Source organism: Callospermophilus lateralis (assembly GCF_048772815.1).
Source record: "Callospermophilus lateralis isolate mCalLat2 chromosome 11 unlocalized genomic scaffold, mCalLat2.hap1 SUPER_11_unloc_3, whole genome shotgun sequence".
NCBI lineage: Eukaryota > Metazoa > Chordata > Mammalia > Rodentia > Sciuridae > Callospermophilus > Callospermophilus lateralis.
The window spans coordinates 301227-322152 of NW_027510155.1; positions in this window are offsets into that span (position 1 = coordinate 301227).

Sequence of the window (20926 nt, forward strand, 5' to 3'; positions counted from 1 at the left end):
TCCAATAGTAGTTCAGGCAGCAGTCATTCTAGATAACAATCAGTGCCGGGTCCTCCATGTATTTTACACAGCCCATGACAGGGGACATCCGTCCACTCGTTTAGAACAACTGATGTTTTACGCTGGCCATTTAGGTTTATTTAAAGGAGTGGTTAGAAAACAGGTGAGACAGACTGATTAGATTCAGTATGTATGTTGGCTTTGTTTTTCTAGGCCTGAATTTTTCACATTTCAATTAATTGTAGGTTTAGTAGCAGGCAGATTCTTCACTGGGCTTCAAATGTGATAAAGTTGCTTCTTATTTTTAAGAAGGCCGTTGCAATCCTGCATTTATTTTACACCTCAGTGCTTGTTTTACACACAAGCACACACGCCCACACACCACACACACCAACAAACACACAAACACATAATTAGAGCACATTTAACACTCAAATAAAGCTTTACCTCCTAATTCATAACTAGGGTATTTTTTTAATAAGTATTGTGTCTTGGTCTCTACTGGGGAAACATTGTTCAATGTGAGTTCTCTGGTTTGTTGCAGGGCAGTGAATGTTCACTTGTTGGCAATGATATAGAAATGGGGAGTAAGAGTTTAAAAGTTTTTACAGTAGGTAGGCAGAGTCAGAGTATGGAATCTAAGAATAAGAAATTGGGGAATTTCCTCTTTGTTTCTTCATTTCAATCTCCTAAATATTCATGTATATTTTCCCAAAGTCTCCCAGAAAACAAGGACTAGGTCAATCCACATATCAGTGAACCATAGCAGAATGCGATTCTGAATTTCATATAAACAGTCATAAAATCCAAAAGACAGGTGCTGGGGTTTTGGCTCAGCACTAGAGTGCTGGCTTCACACTTTCAAAGGTCCTGAGTTGGATCCCCAACACCATGTGTGAAAGGAATGAATGAACCAATGCATGAGTGTATGATGAATGAATTAAAGGTATCAGGAGGAGGAGGAAGAGGAGGAGGAGGAGGAGAAATAGAAGAAGATGATGAGTAATATGACAGAAGGGAAAAAGGGGAGGAGAGTGAGTTTAAAGTGTGGTTTCCAATTCCCAAACGTTCAATTACAGCAGACGGGATAGAGAGAGAAGATGGGAGGGCAGGAGAGGGGGGATAGTAGAGGCCAGAAAAGGTAGCAGAATACAACAGTTACTAATATGGCATTTTGTAAAAACGTGGATGTGTAAACAATGTGATTGTGCAATCTGAATAGGGGTCAAAATGGGAGTTCATAACTCACTTGAGTCTAATGTAGGAAATATGGTATCTCAAGAGCTATGTAAGGTTTTAAGCAACCAATATAAAAAAGAGGTCTTCATTTTTCTTTGTAGTTGAGATCTCCTGTTTCCGTGACATGTTTAGTTGTGTTCTCTCCTTTAGTCCTCCCATGCTCTAGTTATTCTGATATGGAAAAACTAGCTGAAATGCCCAACCAGTCTCTAAATCAGTGACACTTTTTCATTAAGCCTAAAGTCACTTTACATTTGCTACAGTCATACTAAATACACTTCTTTGTTGGGAGTTTAAAAGATATTTCCATCAGCTAGATTACAAGTACCTAGAACTCCCATTCTTGTTTATGTAAGAGTGGCTTCATCAGATTAAATGCTGTTCTCTGGAATGACATAAAATAGGAATAATTTACTCGTAAGATTCCTATGTAAACCATCTTTATTTACAAAATAGTATCTTAAGGATTATTGTTTCATTGAGCTTCAATTGGAGCCAAAGTATAGTCAATTACTGAAGTAAAAGCAGTTACTTAAAAACTAAAAATGAGAGATAAGTCAAATTACATTTGAAGAGAGAGCAACAGCATGAGGTTTCTTGTTTGGTTCTGGATGTTGAGTAACATGCTCATTTGCAGGTGGAAGGAACCCTTCAGGGAACTCACTTGTACTTTCAGAATGGGGGTGTAGAGGGCTGAATTCCAGCTCTTAGTGGAAGATTGTGAGGAAAACCCCCTCCCTGCATAGACACTTCGCATTGGAAATGGAGTGGGTGGCGGGTCAGGTGGAACATAATCTCCAGGTTCCCAGACAAGTTTCCTGGGAGAGGTGGAGGAAAAAAAAGGTCCTCTTCTCATGAACTGACTCCTTGGGTCAACTGGAAGCAAGGCACCTCTGACTGGAGGGAAAGGTGCCAACACAGAGCCAGAGCCAGTTGCTTGGTTTTCAGCATGGAGAGGTGAATCAGGCACATCAGAGTCCAAAGGAGGCATATTAGGAATTCTGTGTTCTGCTGGTCCCGATGCTCTACCACAATTTGAGTAAAACCTATCTTGCCTTTGTAGAGGAAGACGTGCATCAGAAGAATATGGTTGGCCTGGCGGAGGGATCATCAGCCTGCTGGCCTGTTCCCCTGGAGGAGAGAGGGGCCCAGTCTGAGAAGGTGCTCTCTGAAAATCAGTGAACTTATGACAGCTGGATTCTCTTCCTTTACTGCTAGTCGCATGGTCCAGAGGTTTCTCCAGGGCCCCTTGACCCTCCTCCTCCTCCCACTGGAGTGAAAGGTGAGAGTGTGAGTGGACCACTCTTTTCCAAATGAGGAGGTCTCCTTTCAGATGAAGGGTGACCTATTGGTGAGGGCCCATTTGGAGAAGGCTTTCTGCCCATTGCTGAGTTGGAAACATCCAGTGCATCATAGGGATCTTTTTCTACAAGTTCAAATCTAAGCTCCTTCTCAGTTAATTTTTGTCTGTTGCGTGCATTTTGTTTCCTGAAATAACTGAGGTTTCTTTCAGCAATCCGAGCTGCCAACTCACTAGCATGTGCTTCTTTCTCAGAGGAAATAATCTTCCCCAGACAGGAATGAATGGTACTCTGCAATTGTTCTTCAAGATATTGGGCTCTCTTTCTGTAGGTCTCCAGCTCTTTTATTGTATGGCTCATCTTTTCTTCGACTTTGGAAAGTTTCTCCTCTTGCTCCACACGGTAGTTTTCCTCCACTCTTAATTTCCTGTGCAGTTTCATCATATTTTCTTGATAGCGTTCCATCATGACTTTAAAGTTCTTCTGTAGGGTCTCATTCTCACTTTGCAGCTGTGCATTTTCTGACTGCAAGGATGCCTGTTCAGTCTGCAGACTTTTAAGGTGTTCTGTAAGGTCTTCCGTGGTTTTCTCCACTTCAGATGAGAAAGTACATTTTTGAATTCTTCCTCCTTCCAAGATTTCTAAGGAGGCCTTTAGCTTATCACCATAAACCAGGTGCCTCAAAGCTCCTTTGGACTCATCCTCCAAGTGAGCACCAATTTCAGGTTCACTCGTCTTTCCCAGTTCCAGGTGACCACCATCCCTTTGGGCTCCCAGGCTTGGAGAAGACCTATCCATCATCTTCAGCAAGCATTCACTCAGAGACTCCATGTGATTTTCTGTGTCCCTTAGAACTTGTTCTCCAGCTACTTTAGAGTCCTCTAATATGATTTTTGCTTTATATTGGACACCTCCTTGTTCCCTCTGTGCTTCAGCTTCTCCTTGTATTGTTGGTCTCTGCGTTTGCGGAAGTAGGGATCCTTCATTCAAAACCTCTTTGATTGCCAGCTTCAGTTCTTCCTCATTCACTTGAAAGAGTCTCCAGTTTGTTTTAGCTTCAGCTATTTGTGATCTGAGGGATTCAGATTCACCTTGGAGGGACTGTATCCTTCTTGATAGATGCGCCATCGTTTCATCCTGTTGACCATGTTGAGCCTTCTGTGCTTTGAGCTCTTCTTCTAGAAAGAGCACTTCAACGCCATGGCTGGATTCGGACCTATGCAGCTTTTCGTCGGTTGCCTCCAGCTGTCGTGCTTCCCTTGAACCCTTCTCAAACCTGCAATCCTTTAAAGATGATTCTAAGCCTTCATGTTCTTTTTCAACAAGGCTCACTTTTTCAAGAAGTCCACATTTTGCCTCAATAAGTCCAGCAAGATTTAGAGCCAGCCTTTTTTCTCTTCCCACGTAAAGCCTGCTACGAACCGACTGAAAACCTCTCCAGAAAAGTGAGAGAACAGCGGAAAATCCAAGAGCTGTACACATCACCAACTCCCAAGGAAAGCCATAAGGAAGATGGCCTGGCTTCATGTCTCCGGACAATGCTGCCACAACCCTGGGTGCTTCTTCCAGAACCACCCACTAGTATGGCTGAGAGGCAGCCCTTGGCTCCTCCATCACGCCAACACAGCTTTGGCTCTTGCCACCACAACCACAGCCTGCCCAGGCAGGCCAACACAGGCTGTGGACACTCAGGTGTTTGGTCAGGAACTCCAACCTGCACCAGGCAACGGAGCAGACCACTGTGATCCCCTTCAGGGGCTGGGCGTATGGTGGGTGGTGGGCGTATGGCGGTGGGAGCCATGATCAAAGGCTCCCAGGAGCCTTGTTGTGCTCAACTGCCCATCAGGGGAGTCTTGTCCGCTTCCCTACCCGGTGCATCCTCAAGTGCCACAGGTTTAGGTCCCTCCCACTCCAGCCAGAGAGAATTCCACTCCATGCCACCCACCCCTTGATTTGGTTTAGGCCAGGCCAAGGCGGGGTTAGTAGGAAGATTCCATCCAGTCATAATAACATTCAGTTTGATGTCACTCAAATTCTAAAGCTGACTAAACTGTTCAAACAGCTTTTATGGCCTATATTGGTCTTTGTGTCCCTTGCCTTTTGTTTGAGTGACTCAGTCCTTTCCCTGCCCTTGTGCTCTCCCTATTTCCTACCTTCCTTCCTCCCTTCCTGGTTTTTCTCCTTTTCTTCTTCCTTCTTTTCTACCTCCCTCCATCCCTCCAACTTTGCCTTCCTCCCTTCCAACTTTCTCTCTCCCTTCCCTTCCTTCTCTTTTCTTGCAAGTGTTTGGGGTGAAAGTCCATGGCAGGCCAGCCCCAAGCTAGGCAAGGTCACTGCCACTGAGCTACAACATCCCCAGACCTGCTGCCACTTCCTATGCAAGTAATTTGAATTATCTCTAAAGAGAAACTCTCACATGAGTCTACTTTCAAAGTAATTTCAGAAGAGTTGCTAACATGGGCATAAATCAGTCATGACAAGTCATTTTTGAAAAGCACGGCACAGCTAATGTTCCTCAGAAGAAGGAGTTGAGAACTTTAGTTGGTTTTCAGGTCAGCATTTCTAGACTAGTACAAACCCTCCTAATCCTGATCTCTCCTTAGTCCTATGATTTCTTTAAGTGTCCCCTTTGCTCCTGTTCATGGAGTCATGTGTACAGAAATTATACCTGGTTCTATTGAACTCTACTTAATTCTTTCTCACCTCTGTGCTCCTTTTGCCAAGTCACTCCTCAACACTTACTGTAACCCTTTCAATTTTTTGTCCATTTTCATTTAAAAAACTCTTTCAAAAATTGAACCATTTCGCATGCAGATACAGTCTTCTTGATCTGCTATTAATCCCCCACTACTGACATTGTAAGTTATTGAAATGTACACTTCCAGACCGTTTTCAGATTTTTGATTTCTGTATATCTATCTGTCTGTCTATTTACAAACATAACATGGTATTCTGAGAGTATCGTTCTGCTTTTGGAGCTCTACATTGTGTTTTTCAGAAGCAGGCCTATTACACAGAGATGAATCCATGTTACCTAGATTGAGTTCAAACCGGAATGTGCACTCAGATTCCCATTATATTGTTCTACCTACTAATGGACAGTTCAGTTATATCCAGACCTCACCACCTCCCCCATTAAGTAAAACCCTTGTGAAGAGACATGTAGATGCCTTTATGAACATATTGATAATTTTTCATGGCAGTGTTTTCCAAAAACCAGTTAGTAAAATCAATTTATTCCTTTGCAGCCTGAAATTACCTTCATTCCAGTTTACTGGTATAAGAACCGCAGTATATCAGCAACAATTCTCCAATAGTAGTTCAGGCAGCAGTCATTCTAGATAACAATCAGTGCCGGGTCCTCCATGTATTTTACACAGCCCATGACAGGGGACATCCGTCCACTCGTTTAGAACAACTGATGTTTTACGCTGGCCATTTAGGTTTATTTAAAGGAGTGGTTAGAAAACAGGTGAGACAGACTGATTAGATTCAGTATGTATGTTGGCTTTGTTTTTCTAGGCCTGAATTTTTCACATTTCAATTAATTGTAGGTTTAGTAGCAGGCAGATTCTTCACTGGGCTTCAAATGTGATAAAGTTGCTTCTTATTTTTAAGAAGGCCGTTGCAATCCTGCATTTATTTTACACCTCAGTGCTTGTTTTACACACAAGCACACACGCCCACACACCACACACACCAACAAACACACAAACACATAATTAGAGCACATTTAACACTCAAATAAAGCTTTACCTCCTAATTCATAACTAGGGTATTTTTTTAATAAGTATTGTGTCTTGGTCTCTCCTGGGGAAACATTGTTCAATGTGAGTTCTCTGGTTTGTTGCAGGGCAGTGAATGTTCACTTGTTGGCAATGATATAGAAATGGGGAGTAAGAGTTTAAAAGTTTTTACAGTAGGTAGGCAGAGTCAGAGTATGGAATCTAAGAATAAGAAATTGGGGAATTTCCTCTTTGTTTCTTCATTTCAATCTCCTAAATATTCATGTATATTTTCCCAAAGTCTCCCAGAAAACAAGGACTAGGTCAATCCACATATCAGTGAACCATAGCAGAATGCGATTCTGAATTTCATATAAACAGTCATAAAATCCAAAAGACAGGTGCTGGGGTTTTGGCTCAGCACTAGAGTGCTGGCTTCACACTTTCAAAGGTCCTGAGTTGGATCCCCAACACCATGTGTGAAAGGAATGAATGAACCAATGCATGAGTGTATGATGAATGAATTAAAGGTATCAGGAGGAGGAGGAAGAGGAGGAGGAGGAGGAGAAATAGAAGAAGATGATGAGTAATATGACAGAAGGGAAAAAGGGGAGGAGAGTGAGTTTAAAGTGTGGTTTCCAATTCCCAAACGTTCAATTACAGCAGACGGGATAGAGAGAGAAGATGGGAGGGCAGGAGAGGGGGGATAGTAGAGGCCAGAAAAGGTAGCAGAATACAACAGTTACTAATATGGCATTTTGTAAAAACGTGGATGTGTAAACAATGTGATTGTGCAATCTGAATATGGGGTCAAAATGGGAGTTCATAACTCACTTGAGTCTAATGTAGGAAATATGGTATCTCAAGAGCTATGTAAGGTTTTAAGCAACCAATATAAAAAAGAGGTCTTCATTTTTCTTTGTAGTTGAGATCTCCTGTTTCCGTGACATGTTTAGTTGTGTTCTCTCCTTTAGTCCTCCCATGCTCTAGTTATTCTGATATGGAAAAACTAGCTGAAATGCCCAACCAGTCTCTAAATCAGTGACACTTTTTCATTAAGCCTAAAGTCACTTTACATTTGCTACAGTCATACTAAATACACTTCTTTGTTGGGAGTTTAAAAGATATTTCCATCAGCTAGATTACAAGTACCTAGAACTCCCATTCTTGTTTATGTAAGAGTGGCTTCATCAGATTAAATGCTGTTCTCTGGAATGACATAAAATAGGAATAATTTACTCGTAAGATTCCTATGTAAACCATCTTTATTTACAAAATAGTATCTTAAGGATTATTGTTTCATTGAGCTTCAATTGGAGCCAAAGTATAGTCAATTACTGAAGTAAAAGCAGTTACTTAAAAACTAAAAATGAGAGATAAGTCAAATTACATTTGAAGAGAGAGCAACAGCATGAGGTTTCTTGTTTGGTTCTGGATGTTGAGTAACAGGCTCATTTGCAGGTGGAAGGAACCCTTCAGGGAACTCACTTGTACTTTCAGAATGGGGGTGTAGAGGGCTGAATTCCAGCTCTTGGGGGAAGATTGTGAGGAAAACCCCCTCCCTGCATAGACACTTCGCATTGGAAATGGAGTGGGTGGCGGGTCAGGTGGAACATAATCTCCAGGTTCCCAGACAAGTTTCCTGGGAGAGGTGGAGGAAAAAAAAGGTCCTCTTCTCATGAACTGACTCCTTGGGTCAACTGGAAGCAAGGCACCTCTGACTGGAGGGAAAGGTGCCAACACAGAGCCAGAGCCAGTTGCTTGGTTTTCAGCATGGAGAGGTGAATCAGGCACATCAGAGTCCAAAGGAGGCATATTAGGAATTCTGTGTTCTGCTGGTCCCGATGCTCTACCACAATTTGAGTAAAACCTATCTTGCCTTTGTAGAGGAAGACGTGCATCAGAAGAATATGGTTGGCCTGGCGGAGGGATCATCAGCCTGCTGGCCTGTTCCCCTGGAGGAGAGAGGGGCCCAGTCTGAGAAGGTGCTCTCTGAAAATCAGTGAACTTATGACAGCTGGATTCTCTTCCTTTACTGCTAGTCGCATGGTCCAGAGGATTCTCCAGGGCCCCTTGACCCTCCTCCTCCTCCCACTGGAGTGAAAGGTGAGAGTGTGAGTGGACCACTCTTTTCCAAATGAGGAGGTCTCCTTTCAGATGAAGGGTGACCTATTGGTGAGGGCCCATTTGGAGAAGGCTTTCTGCCCATTGCTGAGTTGGAAACATCGAGTGCATCATAGGGATCTTTTTCTACAAGTTCAAATCTAAGCTCCTTCTCAGTTAATTTTTGTCTGTTGCGTGCATTTTGTTTCCTGAAATAACTGAGGTTTCTTTCAGCAATCCGAGCTGCCAACTCACTACCATGTGCTTCTTTCTCAGAGGAAATAATCTTCCCCAGACAGGAATGAATGGTACTCTGCAATTGTTCTTCAAGATATTGGGCTCTCTTTCTGTAGGTCTCCAGCTCTTTTATTGTATGGCTCATCTTTTCTTCGACTTTGGAAAGTTTCTCCTCTTGCTCCACACGGTAGTTTTCCTCCACTCTTAATTTCCTGTGCAGTTTCATCATATTTTCTTGATAGCGTTCCATCATGACTTTAAAGTTCTTCTGTAGGGTCTCATTCTCACTTTGCAGCTGTGCATTTTCTGACTGCAAGGATGCCTGTTCAGTCTGCAGACTTTTAAGGTGTTCTGTAAGGTCTTCCGTGGTTTTCTCCACTTCAGATGAGAAAGTTCATTTTTGAATTCTTCCTCCTTCCAAGATTTCTAAGGAGGCCTTTAGCTTATCACCATAAACCAGGTGCCTCAAAGCTCCTTTGGACTCATCCTCCAAGTGAGCACCAATTTCAGGTTCACTCGTCTTTCCCAGTTCCAGGTGACCACCATCCCTTTGGGCTCCCAGGCTTGGAGAAGACCTATCCATCATCTTCAGCAAGCATTCACTCAGAGACTCCATGTGATTTTCTGTGTCCCTTAGAACTTGTTCTCCAGCTACTTTAGAGTCCTCTAATATGATTTTTGCTTTATATTGGACACCTCCTTGTTCCCTCTGTGCTTCAGCTTCTCCTTGTATTGTTGGTCTCTGCGTTTGCGGAAGTAGGGATCCTTCATTCAAAACCTCTTTGATTGCCAGCTTCAGTTCTTCCTCATTCACTTGAAAGAGTCTCCAGTTTGTTTTAGCTTCAGCTATTTGTGATCTGAGGGATTCAGATTCACCTTGGAGGGACTGTATCCTTCTTGATAGATGCGCCATCGTTTCATCCTGTTGACCATGTTGAGCCTTCTGTGCTTTGAGCTCTTCTTCTAGAAAGAGCACTTCAACGCCATGGCTGGATTCGGACCTATGCAGCTTTTCGTCGGTTGCCTCCAGCTGTCGTGCTTCCCTTGAACCCTTCTCAAACCTGCAATCCTTTAAAGATGATTCTAAGCCTTCATGTTCTTTTTCAACAAGGCTCACTTTTTCAAGAAGTCCACATTTTGCCTCAATAAGTCCAGCAAGATTTAGAGCCAGCCTTTTTTCTATTCCCACGTAAAGCCTGCTACGAACCGACTGAAAACCTCTCCAGAAAAGTGAGAGAACAGCGGAAAATCCAAGAGCTGTACACATCACCAACTCCAAAGGAAAGCCATAAGGAAGATGGCCTGGCTTCATGTCTCCGGACAATGCTGCCACAACCCTGGGTGCTTCTTCCAGAACCACCCACTAGTATGGCTGAGAGGCAGCCCTTGGCTCCTCCATCATGCCAACACAGCTTTGGCTCTTGCCACCACAACCACAGCCTGCCCAGGCAGGCCAACACAGGCTGTGGACACTCAGGTGTTTGGTCAGGAACTCCAACCTGCACCAGGCAACGGAGCAGACCACTGTGATCCCCTTCAGGGGCTGGGCGTTTGGTGGGTGGTGGGCGTATGGCGGTGGGAGCCATGATCAAAGGCTCCCAGGAGCCTTGTTGTGCTCAACTGCCCATCAGGGGAGTCTTGTCCGCTTCCCTACCCGGTGCATCCTCAAGTGCCACAGGTTTAGGTCCCTCCCACTCCAGCCAGAGAGAATTCCTCTCCATGCCACCCACCCCTTGATTTGGTTTAGGCCAGGCAAAGGCGGGGTTAGTAGGAAGATTCCATCCAGTCATAATAACATTCAGTTTGATGTCACTCAAATTCTAAAGCTGACTAAACTGTTCAAACAGCTTTTATGGCCTATATTGGTCTTTGTGTCCCTTGCCTTTTGTTTGAGTGACTCAGTCCTTTCCCTGCCCTTGTGCTCTCCCTATTTCCTACCTTCCTTCCTCCCTTCCTGGTTTTTCTCCTTTTCTTCTTCCTTCTTTTCTACCTCCCTCCATCCCTCCAACTTTGCCTTCCTCCCTTCCAACTTTCTCTCTCCCTTCCCTTCCTTCTCTTTTCTTGCAAGTGTTTGGGGTGAAAGTCCATGGCAGGCCAGCCCCAAGCTAGGCAAGGTCACTGCCACTGAGCTACAACATCCCCAGACCTGCTGCCACTTCCTATGCAAGTAATTTGAATTATCTCTAAAGAGAAACTCTCACATGAGTCTACTTTCAAAGTAATTTCAGAAGAGTTGCTAACATGGGCATAAATCAGTCATGACAAGTCATTTTTGAAAAGCACGGCACAGCTAATGTTCCTCAGAAGAAGGAGTTGAGAACTTTAGTTGGTTTTCAGGTCAGCATTTCTAGACTAGTACAAACCCTCCTAATCCTGATCTCTCCTTAGTCCTATGATTTCTTTAAGTGTCCCCTTTGCTCCTGTTCATGGAGTCATGTGTACAGAAATTATACCTGGTTCTATTGAACTCTACTTAATTCTTTCTCACCTCTGTGCTCCTTTTGCCAAGTCACTCCTCAACACTTACTGTAACCCTTTCAATTTTTTGTCCATTTTCATTTAAAAAACTCTTTCAAAAATTGAACCATTTCGCATGCAGATACAGTCTTCTTGATCTGCTATTAATCCCCCACTACTGACATTGTAAGTTATTGAAATGTACACTTCCAGACCGTTTTCAGATTTTTGATTTCTGTATATCTATCTGTCTGTCTATTTACAAACATAACATGGTATTCTGAGAGTATCGTTCTGCTTTTGGAGCTCTACATTGTGTTTTTCAGAAGCAGGCCTATTACACAGAGATGAATCCATGTTACCTAGATTGAGTTCAAACCGGAATGTGCACTCAGATTCCCATTATATTGTTCTACCTACTAATGGACAGTTCAGTTATATCCAGACCTCACCACCTCCCCCATTAAGTAAAACCCTTGTGAAGAGACATGTAGATGCCTTTATGAACATATTGATAATTTTTCATGGCAGTGTTTTCCAAAAACCAGTTAGTAAAATCAATTTATTCCTTTGCAGCCTGAAATTACCTTCATTCCAGTTTACTGGTATAAGAACCGCAGTATATCAGCAACAATTCTCCAATAGTAGTTCAGGCAGAAGTCATTCTAGATAACAATCAGTGCCGGGTCCTCCATGTATTTTACACAGCCCATGACAGGGGACATCCGTCCACTCGTTTAGAACAACTGATGTTTTACGCTGGCCATTTAGGTTTATTTAAAGGAGTGGTTAGAAAACAGGTGAGACAGACTGATTAGATTCAGTATGTATGTTGGCGTTGTTTTTCTAGGCCTGAATTTTTCACATTTCAATTAATTGTAGGTTAAGTAGCAGGCAGATTCTTCACTGGGCTTCAAATGTGATAAAGTTGCTTCTTATTTTTAAGAAGGCCGTTGCAATCCTGCATTTATTTTACACCTCAGTGCTTGTTTTACACACAAGCACACACGCCCACACACCACACACACCAACAAACACACAAACACATAATTAGAGCACATTTAACACTCAAATAAAGCTTTACCTCCTAATTCATAACTAGGGTATTTTTTTAATAAGTATTGTGTCTTGGTCTCTACTGGGGAAACATTGTTCAATGTGAGTTCTCTGGTTTGTTGCAGGGCAGTGAATGTTCACTTGTTGGCAATGATATAGAAATGGGGAGTAAGAGTTTAAAAGTTTTTACAGTAGGTAGGCAGAGTCAGAGTATGGAATCTAAGAATAAGAAATTGGGGAATTTCCTCTTTGTTTCTTCATTTCAATCTCCTAATAATTCATGTATATTTTCCCAAAGTCTCCCAGAAAACAAGGACTAGGTCAATCCACATATCAGTGAACCATAGCAGAATGCGATTCTGAATTTCATATAAACAGTCATAAAATCCAAAAGACAGGTGCTGGGGTTTTGGCTCAGCACTAGAGTGCTGGCTTCACACTTTCAAAGGTCCTGAGTTGGATCCCCAACACCATGTGTGAAAGGAATGAATGAACCAATGCATGAGTGTATGATGAATGAATTAAAGGTATCAGGAGGAGGAGGAAGAGGGAGAAATAGAAGAAGATGATGAGTAATATGACAGAAGGGAAAAAGGGGAGGAGAGTGAGTTTAAAGTGTGGTTTCCAATTCCCAAACGTTCAATTACAGCAGACGGGATAGAGAGAGAAGATGGGAGGGCAGGAGAGGGGGGATAGTAGAGGCCAGAAAAGGTAGCAGAATACAACAGTTACTAATATGGCATTTTGTAAAAACGTGGATGTGTAAACAATGTGATTGTGCAATCTGAATATGGGGTCAAAATGGGAGTTCATAACTCACTTGAGTCTAATGTAGGAAATATGGTATCTCAAGAGCTATGTAAGGTTTTAAGCAACCAATATAAAAAAGAGGTCTTCATTTTTCTTTGTAGTTGAGATCTCCTGTTTCCGTGACATGTTTAGTTGTGTTCTCTCCTTTAGTCCTCCCATGCTCTAGTTATTCTGATATGGAAAAACTAGCTGAAATGCCCAACCAGTCTCTAAATCAGTGACACTTTTTCATTAAGCCTAAAGTCACTTTACATTTGCTACAGTCATACTAAATACACTTCTTTGTTGGGAGTTTAAAAGATATTTCCATCAGCTAGATTACAAGTACCTAGAACTCCCATTCTTGTTTATGTAAGAGTGGCTTCATCAGATTAAATGCTGTTCTCTGGAATGACATAAAATAGGAATAATTTACTCGTAAGATTCCTATGTAAACCATCTTTATTTACAAAATAGTATCTTAAGGATTATTGTTTCATTGAGCTTCAATTGGAGCCAAAGTATAGTCAATTACTGAAGTAAAAGCAGTTACTTAAAAACTAAAAATGAGAGATAAGTCAAATTACATTTGAAGAGAGAGCAACAGCATGAGGTTTCTTGTTTGGTTCTGGATGTTGAGTAACAGGCTCATTTGCAGGTGGAAGGAACCCTTCAGGGAACTCACTTGTACTTTCAGAATGGGGGTGTAGAGGGCTGAATTCCAGCTCTTGGGGGAAGACTGTGAGGAAAACCCCCTCCCTGCATAGACACTTCGCATTGGAAATGGAGTTGGTGGCGGGTCAGGTGGAACATAATCTCCAGGTTCCCAGACAAGTTTCCTGGGAGAGGTGGAGGAAAAAAAAGGTCCTCTTCTCATGAACTGACTCCTTGGGTCAACTGGAAGCAAGGCACCTCTGACTGGAGGGAAAGGTGCCAACACAGAGCCAGAGCCAGTTGCTTGGTTTTCAGCATGGAGAGGTGAATCAGGCACATCAGAGTCCAAAGGAGGCATATTAGGAATTCTGTGTTCTGCTGGTCCCGATGCTCTACCACAATTTGAGTAAAACCTATCTTGCCTTTGTAGAGGAAGACGTGCATCAGAAGAATATGGTTGGCCTGGCGGAGGGATCATCAGCCTGCTGGCCTGTTCCCCTGGAGGAGAGAGGGGCCCAGTCTGAGAAGGTGCTCTCTGAAAATCAGTGAACTTATGACAGCTGGATTCTCTTCCTTTACTGCTAGTCGCATGGTCCAGAGGATTCTCCAGGGCCCCTTGACCCTCCTCCTCCTCCCACTGGAGTGACAGGTGAGAGTGTGAGTGGACCACTCTTTTCCAAATGAGGAGGTCTCCTTTCCGATGAAGGGTGACCTATTGGTGAGGGCCCATTTGGAGAAGGCTTTCTGCCCATTGCTGAGTTGGAAACATCCAGTGCATCATAGGGATCTTTTTCTACAAGTTCAAATCTAAGCTCCTTCTCAGTTAATTTTTGTCTGTTGCGTGCATTTTGTTTCCTGAAATAACTGAGGTTTCTTTCAGCAATCCGAGCTGCCAACTCACTAGCATGTGCTTCTTTCTCAGAGGAAATAATCTTCCCCAGACAGGAATGAATGGTACTCTGCAATTGTTCTTCAAGATATTGGGCTCTCTTTCTGTAGGTCTCCAGCTCTTTTATTGTATGGCTCATCTTTTCTTCGACTTTGGAAAGTTTCTCCTCTTGCTCCACACGGTAGTTTTCCTCCACTCTTAATTTCCTGTGCAGTTTCATCATATTTTCTTGATAGCGTTCCATCATGACTTTAAAGTTCTTCTGTAGGGTCTCATTCTCACTTTGCAGCTGTGCATTTTCTGACTGCAAGGATGCCTGTTCAGTCTGCAGACTTTTAAGGTGTTCTGTAAGGTCTTCCGTGGTTTTCTCCACTTCAGATGAGAAAGTACATTTTTGAATTCTTCCTCCTTCCAAGATTTCTAAGGAGGCCTTTAGCTTATCACCATAAACCAGGTTCCTCAAAGCTCCTTTGGACTCATCCTCCAAGTGAGCACCAATTTCAGGTTCACTCGTCTTTCCCAGTTCCAGGTGACCACCATCCCTTTGGGCTCCCAGGCTTGGAGAAGACCTATGCATCATCTTCAGCAAGCATTCACTCAGAGACTCCATGTGATTTTCTGTGTCCCTTAGAACTTGTTCTCCAGCTACTTTAGAGTCCTCTAATATGATTTTTGCTTTATATTGGACACCTCCTTGTTCCCTCTGTGCTTCAGCTTCTCCTTGTATTGTTGGTCTCTGCGTTTGCGGAAGTAGGGATCCTTCATTCAAAACCTCTTTGATTGCCAGCTTCAGTTCTTCCTCATTCACTTGAAAGAGTCTCCAGTTTGTTTTAGCTTCAGCTATTTGTGATCTGAGGGATTCAGATTCACCTTGGAGGGACTGTATCCTTCTTGATAGATGCGCCATCGTTTCATCCTGTTGACCATGTTGAGCCTTCTGTGCTTTGAGCTCTTCTTCTAGAAAGAGCACTTCAACGCCATGGCTGGATTCGGACCTATGCAGCTTTTCGTCGGTTGCCTCCAGCTGTCGTGCTTCCCTTGAACCCTTCTCAAACCTGCAATCCTTTAAAGATGATTCTAAGCCTTCATGTTCTTTTTCAACAAGGCTCACTTTTTCAAGAAGTCCACATTTTGCCTCAATAAGTCCAGCAAGATTTAGAGCCAGCCTTTTTTCTCTTCCCACGTAAAGCCTGCTAAGAACCGACTGAAAACCTCTCCAGAAAAGCGAGAGAACAGCGGAAAATCCAAGAGCTGTACACATCACCAACTCCCAAGGAAAGCCATAAGGAAGATGGCCTGGCTTCATGTCTTCGGACAATGCTGCCACAACCCTGGGTGCTTCTTCCAGAACCAACCACTAGTATGGCTGAGAGGCAGCCCTTGGCTCCTCCATCACGCCAACACAGCTTTGGCTCTTGCCACCACAACCACAGCCTGCCCAGGCAGGCCAACACAGGCTGTGGACACTCAGGTGTTTGGTCAGGAACTCCAACCTGCACCAGGCAACGGAGCAGACCACTGTGATCCCCTTCAGGGGCTGGGCGTATGGTGGGTGGTGGGCGTATGGCGGTGGGAGCCATGATCAAAGGCTCCCAGGAGCCTTGTTGTGCTCAACTGCCCATCAGGGGAGTCTTGTCCGCTTCCCTACCCGGTGCATCCTCAAGTGCCACAGGTTTAGGTCCCTCCCACTCCAGCCAGAGAGAATTCCTCTCCATGCCACCCACCCCTTGATTTGGTTTAGGCCAGGCCAAGGCGGGGTTAGTAGGAAGATTCCATCCAGTCATAATAACATTCAGTTTGATGTCACTCAAATTCTAAAGCTGACTAAACTGTTCAAACAGCTTTTTATGGCCTATATTGGTCTTTGTGTCCCTTGCCTTTTGTTTGAGTGACTCAGTCCTTTCCCTGCCCTTGTGCTCTCCCTATTTCCTACCTTCCTTCCTCCCTTCCTGGTTTTTCTCCTTTTCTTCTTCCTTCTTATCTACCTCCCTCCATCCCTCCAACTTTGCCTTCCTCCCTTCCAACTTTCTCTCTCCCTTCCCTTCCTTCTCTTTTCTTGCAAGTGTTTGGGGTGAAAGTCCATGGCAGGCCAGCCCCAAGCTAGGCAAGGTCACTGCCACTGAGCTACAACATCCCCAGACCTGCTGCCACTTCCTATGCAAGTAATTTGAATTATCTCTAAAAAGAAACTCTCACATGAGTCTACTTTCAAAGTAATTTCAGAAGAGTTGCTAACATGGGCATAAATCAGTCATGACAAGTCATTTTTGAAAAGCACGGCACAGCTAATGTTCCTCAGAAGAAGGAGTTGAGAACTTTAGTTGGTTTTCAGGTCAGCATTTCTAGACTAGTACAAAAACTCCTAATCCTGATCTCTCCTTAGTCCTATGAATTCTTTAAGTGTCCCCTTTGCTCCTGTTCATGGAGTCATGTGTACAGAAATTATACCTGGTTCTATTGAACTCTACTTAATTCTTTCTCACCTCTGTGCTCCTTTTGCCAAGTCACTCCTCAACACTTACTGTAACCCTTTCAATTTTTTGTCCATTTTCATTTAAAAAACTCTTTCAAAAATTGAACCATTTCGCATGCAGATACAGTCTTCTTGATCTGCTATTAATCCCCCACTACTGACATTGTAAGTTATTGAAATGTACACTTCCAGACCGTTTTCAGATTTTTGATTTCTGTATATCTATCTGTCTGTCTATTTACAAACATAACATGGTATTCTGAGAGTATCGTTCTGCTTTTGGAGCTCTACATTGTGTTTTTCAGAAGCAGGCCTATTACACAGAGATGAATCCATGTTACCTAGATTGAGTTCAAACGGGAATGTGCACTCAGATTCCCATTATATTGTTCTACCTACTAATGGACAGTTCAGTTATATCCAGACCTCACCACCTCCCCCATTAAGTAAAACCCTTGTGAAGAGACATGTAGATGCCTTTATGAACATATTGATAATTTTTCATGGCAGTGTTTTCCAAAAACCAGTTAGTAAAATCAATTTATTCCTTTGCAGCCTGAAATTACCTTCATTCCAGTTTACTGGTATAAGAACCGCAGTATATCAGCAACAATTCTCCAATAGTAGTTCAGGCAGAAGTCATTCTAGATAACAATCAGTGCCGGATCCTCCATGTATTTTACACAGCCCATGACAGGGGACATCCGTCCACTCGTTTAGAACAACTGATGTTTTACGCTGGCCATTTAGGATTATTTAAAGGAGTGGTTAGAAAACAGGTGAGACAGACTGATTAGATTCAGTATGTATGTTGGCGTTGTTTTTCTAGGCCTGAATTTTTCACATTTCAATTAATTGTAGGTTAAGTAGCAGGCAGATTCTTCACTGGGCTTCAAATGAGATAAAGTTGCTTCTTATTTTTAAGAAGGCCGTTGCAATCCTGCATTTATTTTACACCTCAGTGCTTGTTTTACACACAAGCACACACGCCCACACACCACACACACCAACAAACACACAAACACATAATTAGAGCACATTTAACACTCAAATAAAGCTTTACCTACTAATTCATAACTAGGGTATTTTTTTAATAAGTATTGTGTCTTGGTCTCTACTGGGGAAACATTGTTCAATGTGAGTTCTCTGGTTTGTTGCAGGGCAGTGAATGTTCACTTGTTGTCAATGATATAGAAATGGGGAGTAAGAGTTTAAAAGTTTTTACAGTAGGTAGGCAGAGTCAGAGTATGGAATCTAAGAATAAGAAATTGGGGAATTTCCTCTTTGTTTCTTCATTTCAAACTCCTAATAATTCATGTATATTTTCCCAAAGTCTCCCAGAAAACAAGGACTAGGTCAATCCACATATCAGTGAACCATAGCAGAATGCGATTCTGAAATTCATATAAACAGTCATAAAATCCAAAAGACAGGTGCTGGGGTTTTGGCTCAGCACTAGAGTGCTGGCTTCACACTTTCAAAGGTCCTGAGTTGGATCCCCAACACCATGTGTGAAAGGAATGAATGAACCAATGCATGAGTGTATGATGAATGAATTAAAGGTATCAGGAGGAGGAGGAAGAGGAGGAGGAGGAGGAGAAATAGAAGAAGATGATGAGTAATTTGACAGAAGGGAAAAAGGGGAGGAGAGTGAGTTTAAAGTGTGGTTTCCAATTCCCAAACGTTCAATTACAGCAGACGGGATAGAGAGAGAAGATGGGAGGGCAGGAGAGGGGGGATAGTAGAGGTCAGAAAAGGTAGCAGAATACAACAGTTACTAATATGGCATTTTGTAAAAACGTGGATGTGTAAACAATGTGAATATGGGGTCAAAATGGGAGTTCATAACTCACTTGAGTCTAATGTAGGAAATATGGTATTTCAAGAGCTATGTAAGGTTTTAAGCAACCAATATAAAAAAGAGGTCTTCATTTTTCTTTGTAGTTGAGATCTCCTGTTTCCGTGACATGTTTAGTTGTGTTCTCTCCTTTAGTCCTCCCATGCTCTAGTTATTCTGATATGGAAAAACTAGCTGAAATGCCCAACCAGTCTCTAAATCAGTGACACTTTTTCATTAAGCCTAAAGTCACTTTACATTTGCTACAGTCATACTAAATACACTTCTTTGTTGGGAGTTTAAAAGATATTTCCATCAGCTAGATTACAAGTACCTAGAACTCCCATTCTTGTTTATGTAAGAGTGGCTTCATCAGATTAAATGCTGTTCTCTGGAATGACATAAAATAGGAATAATTTACTCGTAAGATTCCTATGTAAACCATCTTTATTTACAAAATAGTATCTTAAGGATTATTGTTTCATTGAGCTTCAATTGGAGCCAAAGTATAGTCAGTTACTGAAGTAAAAGCAGTTACTTAAAAACTAAAAATGAGAGATAAGTCAAATTACATTTGAAGAGAGAGCAACAGCATGAGGTTTCTTGTTTGGTTCTGGATGTTGAGTAACAGGCTCATTTGCAGGTGGAAGGAACCCTTCAGGGAACTCACTTGTACTTTCAGAATGGGGGTGTAGAGGGCTGAATTCCAGCTCTTTGGGGAAGACTGTGAGGAAAACCCCCTCCCTGCATAGACACTTCGCATTGGAAATGGAGTGGGTGGCGGGTCAGGTGGAACATAATCTCCAGGTTCCCAGACAAGTTTCCTGGGAGAGGTGGAGGAAAAAAAAGGTCCTCTTCTCATGAACTGACTCCTTGGGTCAACTGGAAGCAAGGCACCTCTGACTGGAGGGAAAGGTGCCAACACAGAGCCAGAGCCAGTTGCTTGGTTTTCAGCATGGAGAGGTGAATCAGGCACATCAGAGTCCAAAGGAGGCATATTAGGAATTCTGTGTTCTGCTGGTCCCGATGCTCTACCACAATTTGAGTAAAACCTATCTTGCCTTTGTAGAGGAAGACGTGCATCAGAAGAATATGGTTGGCCTGGCGGAGGGATCATCAGCCTGCTGGCCTGTTCCCCTGGAGGAGAGAGGGGCCCAGTCTGAGAAGGTGCTCTCTGAAAATCAGTGAACTTATGACAGCTGGATTCTCTTCCTTTACTGCTAGTCGCATGGTCCAGAGGATTCTCCAGGGCCCCTTGACCCTCCTCCTCCTCCCACTGGAGTGAAAGGTGAGAGTGTGAGTGGACCACTCTTTTCCAAATGAGGAGGTCTCCTTTCAGATGAAGGGTGACCTATTGGTGAGGGCCCATTTGGAGAAGGCTTTCTGCCCATTGCTGAGTTGGAAACATCCAGTGCATCATAGGGATCTTTTTCTACAAGTTCAAATCTAAGCTCCTTCTCAGTTAATTTTTGTCTGTTGCGTGCATTTTGTTTCCTGAAATAACTGAGGTTTCTTCCAGCAATCCGAGCTGCCAACTCACTAGCATGTGCTTCTTTCTCAGAGGAAATAATCTTCCCCAGACAGGAATGAATGGTACTCTGCAATTGTTCTTCAAGATATTGGGCTCTCTTTCTGTAGGTCTCCAGCTCTTTTATTGTATGGCTCATCTTTTCTTCGACTTTGGAAAGTTTCTCCTCTTGCTCCACACGGTAGTTTTCCTCCACTCTTAATTTCCTGTGCAGTTTCATCATATTTTCTTGATAGCGTTCCATCATGACTTTAAAGTTCTTCTGTAGGGTCTCATTCTCACTTTGCAGCTGTGCATTTTCTGACTGCAAGGATGCCTGTTCAGTCTGCAGACTTTTAAGGTGTTCTGTAAGGTCTTCCGTGGTTTTCTCCACTTCAGATGAGAAAGTACATTTTTGAATTCTTCCTCCTTCCAAGATTTCTAAGGAGGCCTTTAGCTTATCACCATAAACCAGGTCCTCAAAGCTCCTTTGGACTCATCCTCCAAGTGAGCACCAATTTCAGGTTCACTCGTCTTTCCCAGTTCCAGGTGACCACCATCCCTTTGGGCTCCCAGGCTTGGAGAAGACCTATCCATCATCTTCAGCAAGCATTCACTCAGAGACTCCATGTGATTTTCTGTGTCCCTTAGAACTTGTT